Source organism: Rhopalosiphum maidis, chromosome 4 (assembly GCF_003676215.2).
Source record: "Rhopalosiphum maidis isolate BTI-1 chromosome 4, ASM367621v3, whole genome shotgun sequence".
NCBI lineage: Eukaryota > Metazoa > Arthropoda > Insecta > Hemiptera > Aphididae > Rhopalosiphum > Rhopalosiphum maidis.
In genome coordinates, this window is record NC_040880.1 from 25,391,908 (window position 1) to 25,403,749 (window position 11,842).

General features: G+C 26.6%; 1 protein-coding gene across 1 annotated transcript in view; it reads right to left on the minus strand.

Moving 5' to 3' along the window:
- The window catches only part of LOC113548691 (myocardin-related transcription factor A-like), a 59,261-nt gene extending 47,699 nt beyond the window's left edge, over positions 1–11,562 (minus strand). Inside the window, exon 1 of the mRNA XM_026949705.1 lies at positions 11,324–11,562. The gene's annotated coding sequence lies outside the window, so the exon portion shown is untranslated. The remainder of the gene's footprint in view (positions 1–11,323) is intronic.
- Positions 11,563–11,842: the final 280 nt, after the last annotated feature.

The window sequence follows — 11,842 nt, forward strand, 5'->3', positions numbered from 1 at the left end:
CGACATAAATTTAAAACATTGTATTCTAAAACTAAATAAAATGAACAATTTTCGGATTACGAAGAAGTTGATTGATATCTTATTGATAACCTAAAAAATTTAACACTTAAATTTTATGACAAATTATGTAGAATTCAAAACCATAAGTAATACTATTTTAATATCTGAATTTAACAAATAGTTATAGCAGATATAGACTGAACACGCCACCTTCATAAACATCTATTCTTCGATCACACAACTAAATCATATTATATACTAGATTATGGCAATACATCTTGCGAGTGCAAGACGAATAGGGATATTTTTTTACTCTGATCTAAGGTAACAACACATTATAAATCACCAAAAATAACAAGCACACATGTAGTTGTAATTTTGGGGTGACAATTTATGTGATTTTTACAACGTGTGCTTATTTATATAAAAATAAAATACGTACGTAAAAAGTCTCTACAGACGTTTAACGTGACAATTTCCACCGACTCACAAATCATATTTGCTGGCATCGACATCAGGACACGTACGCCTGTAACACACCGTATATACCATATGCATATACCCACTGCTGCCGTGCGGACGCCCCACGTACACAAGTGTAATTTATTTTGACGCCCGAAATTCCCCGAACTTTTAAATTTATTTTATTTCATTTACATTTATAATATACATGTTAATATTATTCATACGTGTGTACTGGAGCTTATTATAACTTTATTTTTTTAAGTGTTTTGACACCACCGCGACAACGTTAAAAAAAAACTTCGTTAAAGAAAGTCAGATTCGATAATCCAAAAGATATTTTGTAATTTACCACGTATCATTCTTATTACTCCGCATAAACACGTGGTCACCATAAAAATTGCAAGAACCTCAGAAAGTTATATTTTTATTTAAATCTATTTAATGAAAAAATTAAAATCAAGAAATTTGTAAGATGTCAGTGTGTATAATTCTATTTTTACCAAGATGTGAAATATCGCTGATGCGGACATTTTGGCGAGCATTTTCTCTGTTTATTATTATTGTTATTGCTGGAAAGAGTAAAAAAATTAATTGCGCAACGACCATTGGAGTTATTTAATGCACACACGTATATTTTACAACACGTAAATTTTAAATAAATCCTGTATAAAAGGAAATATATCTGCAATCTTTAACAAAACGATAAGAGTTGCAAGCCAAAAATATAAACAACACTTTAGTGTAGTGTAGCAGTTGCAGGAATTCTTTACATACAATTTAAATAATGTTAATAATCAAAAGTGAATTTAAAGAACAATTGGACAAATTAAAATGCTGCCAACATTTTTTATATAAAGAAAAAGATTAGTATAGTGTCTAGCGAATATTATTATTAATATTATAGAATGTTTCAACCATTATACTTTTACTATGAAGGTACTTGAAATAATGTGGTCATTATTATGTAAAGTATAAACATTAGACGTTGTTTAATTGAGACATGTCTCTCAATTTAAATTACACAGTTATAGTGTTATACTATTAATGAGTTGTTTTGCTTAAATTATCTGGAGAATGAATATTTTTTATCTTTTCTGTCCAAGAGAGGACGAATATGTGTTTAAATAAGGTAATAAAACAGACAAGGGGGAGTCACATCCCAAAGGCTTACACGTAAGAGAGCCCATAGTGTTTTCAGCTTAAAAGTACATGAAGTGATCACTCTTTATAATGTAAAAAAAGTATGTATTAACTACTACAGCTACTAAGTCATTACCAGATAGTGCTTTAAACTATTATATCTGTTTATAAAGTATATATATTTTGATATTATTTTATCTTCTCAATACGAATATAATCGACAAAAAACAACATATTTATTTAATTATATTATAGTATTGTACCCTTTTAAATATTATTTGAAAATGTATGTATAATCTAACAGTATTCAAAGACACTATTATACTTTTTATAACTTACAACTATTAAAACTGAACGAATTGCATCGAATGATTGAAAGCAAATATAGACCTTTCTATTTGACATTTTTTAGTTTCTTTAACTTATTGTCAAATACGCAAATACGAGTAGACATACCTAGCTTTGAAGTGAGCAAAAGAGAGAACATACGCAGAAAAATGCTTTGAATTTCTATTTTAAAACTGTATATCTAATCTAAGGGGACAAACATCCTGTTCCTTTAAAGCGCTAAAGCAAAACGTAGATGTTAATATTTTTTGCTAAACAAATCCTAAATATATTATTTTTAAATTGAAGTCAATCAAACAGCGATTAACCGACAAAATTTAATGAAATTAATATATATTTCATAAATAACATGATTCAATAAAGTAAGTAAAATAATAATAATATTTAAACAATTTTTTCGATCATATTTAATTAAATATAATAAATAATAACTGTTTCAAGGTTAAACTTTAATTTAAAGTTAAATTAAACATAACATTTTTTCGATACATTTAACTTTTAACTATTGTATCTTTTAAGTATCAAAACGTATACCAATCGCAAAGTTACATAACATTGCAAAATTATTGAAAAAAAATTTAATTTTTTTCGTTACAATTAATTTTCTCATAAAGTATTTAAGTTGCATGGTTTAAATTGGACAAATTGAAAATTGTATTTTTAAACATTAAATTTCTTAGAATATTCTAACCGGAGTATGAAATTAAAAACATACATTGTTGTTAAACAAAAAGTAAAAACCTTAAAAATATTTTTTTTAATAGTTACCTATACATCCTTTTTCAATAAAGTTGTGTTTTAATTGTAATGTAATGTTGACTTTAAATAATCCAAAAAAAATATTTTCAAAAATATTTAAACTTTTTGAGAAAATAATTTTAAAAAAAATCACCACCTGTTTTGTACACTTTTACCCTAAATTTAACTTAAGTTACTTTTGTCCTAAAAAAAAATTTACCAACTTATTCTTCTTAAACTAATACTTGACTGGCTTGATTTAAACTAAATTTTAAATAATAATAACTTGCTACTATATTAGTTTAAAATTTAAATCATGAGTATATAAATTGTATATAAGCTAATAAATAAATTTATTTATACATTTAAATCATTAAAAATAAATAAACAAAACATTACATTTAAAATTTGACGTATAAAAACGTCATAACGCAATGAAAGTGCCACTATTGCATCATTAATATGTTCTAAATTTATCACTATACGTATTATTATTGACATTAGTAGACTGCATAGTAAATTTGATCATGAAAATAAAACAGGTAATAAGAAAATTGGTTCAGGAAAAATAAACCGAAAAAAAATATTAGTAAGAACAGCAAACAATAACTTGACAGGTTAACTATAATCAATTATTATTAAAAAGTAATAACTATAATATTTTATAAGACGCTAAACCTATCATAATGTTATTCGAAAAATTATTCTGTAGTAATTATATTTTTGTAATACACACAATGCATCCACAAAATAACGCAAATATACATAGTTATAGTTGTAGTTATGCAAAAATGTAATAAGTACCCTGTCAATAACGAAAATGTAGGAGTAGGGTGGAATTACTTTTACTCGCAGTTGACCCACTTACATTATTTCAGTGTTGGCTCAGCCAATTAGACAGGCAAAGATATGTAAGTCTATTTGTTTAAATGACGCGTTTTTATGGGCGTCTACAGATTCGTGTCATATATGATTGAAGTTCCAAATTCAGATAGCTTAAACTCCGCCCACGGTCATTAAAAATGGGGGGCAAATTTAAAAAAAAAATGTAGGCTGAACATAGGAAGTCAGCATTTCTAAAATTAAGTCACCGAAACAGTAGGGAAAAACAAATGGAGCCTGAGTGCCAACTGTCAACTATAATCCGTACTAAGAGTCATTCCAGATCTACTGACGACGACGACGACGACGAATCGACTGTATGCTGGACTGACAGAGTAGACATAGATAAAAAAAAGTCGAAAAAGTCGGATGATTTAATGATTTTGACAACAGATTTTTTAACCCAGAATTTCAAATTCAAGTAGATATACAAAAAAAAAAAACTCGCAAATAACGTTCGCAACCCATGTTTTCTTCTTTACGCCCCAGATGCAATTCTCCATATGCCACACGCCGTATAACATCTAGAATAGTATACGACGAGTGAGAGTGCGCGATGTACCTAAGGGACAGGATAAGATAAAAAAAATAAAAATAAAATAAAACCCATTAAAACACACACCGAATGGCAATATAATAAACATTAATGTTCTAGTTTTTCTTTTAGTTATATATATACACTCAGATATACACAAATTATACTTAAATATATAATATATATAATAGAAATAAAACTTATTCGCCTGTTAAACCATTTTAATGGGATACACTTATAAAAAGGGAACAGAAGCTTAAGCTGAATTGAAAAATAATGAATATACATCACGATACACGTCATATACAACAATAAGTACGAATGATACACAAAATAAATAAATGATACAATGGTAATAATACATAATATACATATTAAGACAAAATTCTGAAAAATAAAAAAAATAAACATGTATACTATACAGAACCTAACTAATAATATCACATTATAAATGCAGAACTATATCACATAAAGAAGCAGTAAAGAAAAACCCGATTACAACGATCGTTCTACATCGTAAATATTTTTTGTGAAAACAACTAGTACATTTATCGTCAATCATTATACATTGTAATTCTATGTATTTTCCCATTATTTGTTGACTGTTGTTGGAAATAAATATTTAATAAGCTTTCAAAGTTATAGTTCCAATTAACAGTATAATTTTCAAGTATAAATTATTAAATGATGTTGATACATACATATAAAAAATGAAACAATATAGAAACTTTACTAAAGAATTAATTTATTATAAATATACCCAGAAAATTAAATCCAACACTATAATCTAAAATTTATTTATCGAGGCTTGAATTATCACAACTCATCGACTGATTACATTAAATACACAATACTAGTAAAAAATTATGAGTACAATTATAATGCTACTCCAACGAAGATTAATTAAATCTTTCATTCAAATTTTAAATAAGACATTCACATATTTAGTATTTTTAGTGACGATATTTAAATTAATAATTTAAGACCATTTGTTTTTAGGTTGAGATTTTTTGGCATGATATACAGAATACATGAACATGATAATCCTAATAAACTATTTTAATGGCATATTGTATCTTTAATAGAGTGGTTTAATAAAATAACTGACTGGAAATTAGAATAAATAAAAAACGACACAAATAACCTATAATCTTAGTTAACTGCAGATATAAAAAAAATATCTTACAAAATCAACTATGCATACAATAGATAAGTGTATGTATAACCTTTGTTTAATGAATCCCAAACTTTGTCTGTATGCACAATAAATTAGTTGAAAAATATTCAATCTTCAACTTAGAGAGTGATTTCTGATAGAAAATTGAACCTAATTTGTACTTTTGAGGGGACAAAACTGAAAATGTCCAGTTTTTTATGTAATTGAGAAAACGCACAAAAATAAAGAAAAATGAGAATTTTTACATAACACCAACCAATTTTTGAAAAAATAGATTGCCTTTTTTAACTCAAACAAAAACAAATAAAAAATGTATATTATTTTTTTAACTTTTGAGTCAATATCACCTTATGATAAAACAAGTGTAAATTGTTTCGTGGTAAAAATATTAACAGTAGCTTAATAATTAATCTACGTATTTTTAAAATGTTATTATGAATAGTAAAATATGTATAATACACGTAAAAATGTTATGTCCTCGCAGTGATAATATTTTTGAATTATAAAAAACTTATTAACATTATTTTCCATTTAAATGTGCAGTTTGTTCCAAATTTTTACTTCAAGCATATAAAAATAGTATATATGCTAATATATTTTTAGATTTTTTTTATGTGTTTATCAAAAATTTAAATATATATAATTTAACATACACATTCTATATATGAGCTAAATCTTTTATAATAAATATATATATATATATATATATATATATATTAAAGAGAAAATTTAATAACACTTTTCTATAGTTGATTTCTGGATACACTGTGAACAATTAGTAACAAAACTAAACCAAAATAACTGCAATACTAGTGCAATACATTAATATTATATAAGTAACTGCTGAAATATTTTCACTCCCGTAAGCTTATCTATATATCTATGTTAATATTTGCAAATGTCACGTATGCTTATTTTTCACTAGTATTATTTATAATGTACAAACAAAAGAAAAATACTATGAGCAATATGAAAATTATACATTTATACGGTTATATAATTATTATTAACATAGTATAATAATGATGATAATTGATAATATTAATTATTATTAATGGAAACAGCCGTTTGTCTGACTTTCCACTGGCGACAAAAATATGACGGTCCAAGCTATCTGCTCATTGTTCCGGTCACGGAAAGTCAAAACGACAATATCGGTCATACCTTTATTACAAAAGATTGAAGAGGTTTTTAAACAATATCCAAAATAACACCGATGGAAGGTACATTTACCTAATAGAACACAGACTTAAATCAATATTTTTTAGTACGTATAAATCTCAACCTCAGTCATATTGTCGATAAAAAAAAAAAGTGGAACATAATAGTATTGTACACGCGACAACAAACGCCACAGCGCGATTCGCTATTTTTTAATGTGTAATTCCAAAGGTACATCTAATAAGTTATACAATTAACAATTCTTAACCTGAGAGAAGTCAATACATAGACTCGCCAATACATAACATAATGTAAACTTAAATTTAAACAAATATTATATAGGTAATATATATTTTTCTTTGTAAAATCTGTTTTAAATAAACTTTGTGTACCTATTAGATTTTAAATTTTAACATAATGAATTAATTAATCAAATACTTATTTATTATTTTAATTGTTTTACAACAATGATCATAATAGTTTTTAACAACTTTTTATAAGACATTTTTTTGTAAACACACACAATCCATATTACACATGTATACATATAATTATATTTTATATTTGTACGTGCGTATCAGACACGAGTCATGGCATTACGACAGCAATAATTGTTATCTCGTCATTAAGTAAATATGCAATTCGGTAGTTTGAAGAATGCTGTTTTCTAGTCTAAAAATATTCATAAGCAGTTTATATTTTGTCGAGTACTCGACCAAAAGCCATTTTGCCACCCACGTAACGGTCGAACATATTCACGCGTTTACAGATACACACACACATTCGAAAACAAGTGGTATGTTAACTTATTACGCAAAAGTTGCACACAACACATATACACGCACATCCAATATAGCTAATATACCTACCTAATATTATAAATTATAAGGTTTGACGAATAGATGTCTAATAAATCAACTACCGTAATATAAATATTGCAACGACCAACGGTAGCAACGATCTATTTGTTCTTCGACAATTTTGGACACTAAATATATCATAGGCGGACTTGGGGGTTGAGCAAATAGGAGATTGCCTCTCTCCCACAATAGTAATTACCTTATTTATTTCAGTAAAATTCAGTCATTTGCATTTTCTACTACCATAAATAAATCTGATAAAATATTAAGAATCAAAATTCCAATGATATAAATGGTTTTTATTTTTGTAAGGACGTTGAAATAATTATTATAACGCTATTAAAATGCTAATTAATAATTAATAACACCAATAACATCACACTATTAATATTATTCCATGATAATTTAATATCATTACCTAGCTATGATAAGTTAATTTGTAATAAAATAATTACAGATATTAGAATAAAGCCTTTTACAAGCCACCTAAATGTCTTAAGATTATTTTTGACTAAAACCTCTCTTAAAATTTTACAAATTCACCTATAACGACATATTCAAAGACGTCTACCCGAACTTTAATATATACGGTAATATAAATTGTATAGCTAAACAGCACAGCTGCACAGTAGAATGGCTATGGTTTTGTGACAATTTTTACATGTATAGTAACATATGAATACATTAATTGCAAAATGAACATACAATAAAAAAAATTACAAAATCGCATACAGTTTAACATACATAGATCTCAAACAATTGTATCATTTATAATGGAAACGAAAATGGCAAATACTCGTGCACAAACCTAACAAAAAGTATATACACATGGTAGATACATAAGCAAATTATTATACTTGATATATTATATTATACTGACGACACGATTTCTGCTGATGGGACAGAACATTACATCGCCCTATACGCGCTCTCCATACGTTTTAAATTTACGAAAATTCATCACGCACTGTAAAAAATAAACAACATATTATAATAACAATAATAATATTCAGAAACCAATGGTCGACGTACATAATATTATATATGCCAATACCAGTACTTTGTGCGCGTGCATACGGCGTCGTTCCAGTTAAGCCAAATAATAAAATAAGGCCATAAACCATGTGCCAGCGCCAAACATAAAATGAGTCATTTGTTTTCGTATGACACAAAAAAGCTCTAAACTGCTGCCCCGCAACGTGGTGCAGGCGGGGGCGAGACAGACCGGTGGTGCTATTTATAGTCGTTAAGTTTCGCTGGTCGACAAGAGAAAATGGTCAACAACTGTACACATATACGCACACGGGCGCAAGCGCACACTTATTTCATACTCGTCATGTATACTAAGGATGTTTTGCGGCCAAATGCGAACGACGTATACAGATGCGAAAATAAATAAAACATATTAACAATATTATCGTCGACACTAGCAAGCATAAGAGGCGATGCCCTTCGGTACAGCAGAGAAAAACATTTAAAAAATCCAAAAAGGTTCTGTAGCTATCTCGATTTTCGGTTCTGCAATATCCCAAAAATATTAAGCGATTAGCTTTTTCAACTTTATCACTGTAGACGGGTTTCTTCACATTTAACGTGCACTGTTAGGTCAATATCTGTGATAAGACATTCATGAACAACCCACCTTTATGGCTATATTCCGTAACCGTACGCCAATACTATTTCATTGTACAATAGTAAACCATGAGGTATGAAAAATATTTAATAACAATCTCGTGCGGTCGACAATATATTATAGAAAAGTATAATTAATACATAATCGTTACATTTTAATGAGATGATCCAATACTCGACAGACGAGGTACCTGCTACCTATCGTTCCTGGCGTAATAACAATAGTGAATAGATAGGTATTATTTTAATATTTTTAATATTATATTAATATCAACAATTTTAAATAATTTTAAAATAACGAGATATATTTTTGATATATTATCAAATACTGTTAATAGAGTAACCTACCTGTCTCTTTCCTTCATCACTTTTATGTAAGCATTTATATCTTTAAATTCGTTAGGAAATCTGTTAAATCAACAATTATTAAAATAATTGTAAAATTGCTGGCAATTAATACGAAGTTTTTGGTCACACCACTAGCTGTTAAAACTTAAAGGTTGTATAGAAACTTACGAATTGTATTATTAACAAAACAAACCGAAATTCAATTTCAGTTATAGATTTATAATATATATAAAGGTACCTCAATAATCTAAACATTGATGTATTTAGTAATGCAATCCACGTATACGCTCGTAATATCGTAATAGTACGTTATAAGTATACGTATATAATAGTCATATAACATTCATTATACAGTATAGTCATCACTCATTATATTATTCATTTAGTTTCAGTAAATTTTATAATCTAAACAATTATTTTGCGCCAATATATTCCGTTCTTTAAACGTACACATTAGAGATTCTGAAATGATTAATTGAAAACCAGTAGGAAACTCAAAATTTAAATGCACATTATTCCTAATTAAATTTAAATTTATTTTATTCTCAATATCTATAATAAACCAGAATACATTTTTAACATTGTGTGATACTACTATTTAAAATGGTAAACAATCATAACTAAACAAACTAATCCAAAAAAATTAAAACAGATTTCAAATAAATTGATAAAGTTTTAGAACAAATTATAAAGAAAATTATATTTATAACATTATTAAAAATAATATTATCACCTAACATTATAATAAACCAAGAGTTGCGAGACATTATGTGATACAAAAAAACACAACTAGATATATAGTATAGTTTCAGTTTGTTCTATCAATAGTCAACACATAAGTATTTCAATTAATATGACCAATTGAATTAGCTATTTCCAAATAATAAAATGTAAAATAAAGTAATTCATAAAAACAATTATTAGTTCTTACTTAAAGTACTATTAATCTAACTTTATAAATGAGAACAAACAATTGAATATGAATACCTATAAACAAAATTGTAGATCACATTAACAAAAATAAAATGAATGATACAAAAATACATAATTGTAATATGTAAGTAAATTCACTTTTCAATATACTTACTCCATAATAAGTGAAAATGAAATCATTTATTATCATTATTATTTATGTAGGTCAAGGTTAACTTTAAAATATATAGTTAAAGGTACCTATGCTATACCTTAATGGTTTATCATTGTTATTGTAATAAATTTAAATGTTACAAAAAATGTATTTGAAGAAAAAGTGAATTTAGTATAAATATGCTAAGTCCCTACTTGATTTTTAAATATTATGATTTTACAACTTATTTAAAATAATCAAATCACAAGGTCAATAATTTTTTCAATAGGTACAAATATAAAAGTTAATAATTAAAGTTTAAGTGTTAATTTTACTCTGAAACTAAATAATCTTAAATTTGTATCTATTAACCCAATAAACTCAAAATGTCAATTATACCAACAATACATACTTAAAAACATTGTGTTTTTAAATAGTTATCATTATTTTATACACTGTACTTACACTAACATTGTCACCTAACTAAATTCAATAATAAAGTAATACAACTACCTATATATTTAAACGCCTGAAACAAATAAATCTACACCTGAATATGTTTGTATTTGACAACACAATCATCATCCAACTACCTGCTTAAACAAAATTATAAGTGCTAAAATATTGAGCACAATACAATAAAACTTATGTACCTATTTAATTATGAAGTAGGTAATAAATTATGGTAAGAAGTTTATTACTACATGCCTACAAACTAACAACAAATTATTTAACATTTTACAAGACTTTTTAGTTACATCAATATAACAACCTAAACAGCAAAAAAAACAATCAAAATGTATTAAACATAACATAGGAAAACAATAGATGACCACCTATATAGGTGCTAGATATTTTTGTGTTCTATCAAGTATGAATCCTATAATAAAGGTACCTATATGATTTTATTTCATTATTATCTTCGTTCAATAATAGTAAAAATTAGTGAAATAATAGAAAAATACACTTACATAATTACGTTCATGGGCGAATTCCAATGGATAATATAATATCTGTGTTGATATTCATTATTTTAATTTTCTTTTTGGTAGTCTGCATCTACGAATTATTGAATTTCGCAATAAATACTTTGACACTAACACTAGTTATTAACCCTAAACACAAAACAGACACAAGGAAACTTAAACGAAATAAAGATAACATTGACTAAAGTCTCAATTATTTGAAAAATAAAATATGAATTTTTTATGTGTAGGTATTATAAATTACAATAATAATAATAATAATAATAATAGTGATTTGACTGAGAATCGTATTGAAAAGTCTCTCGTTTCAATGATAAGCACGACGCCAACCTAACAGAAACCAAATGAGTTTGTTTCCGCAACGTTGGGACTCCCGGTCTATATTAATTGTTTTCAAACATGAGTTGATAAAAACAAGATTTTTGTTATTTACTGATGAATGATAATATTCCGTTGGTGTACATTTTCACTGTTCCGGTGTTTATGCTTTTGACCATGATATAA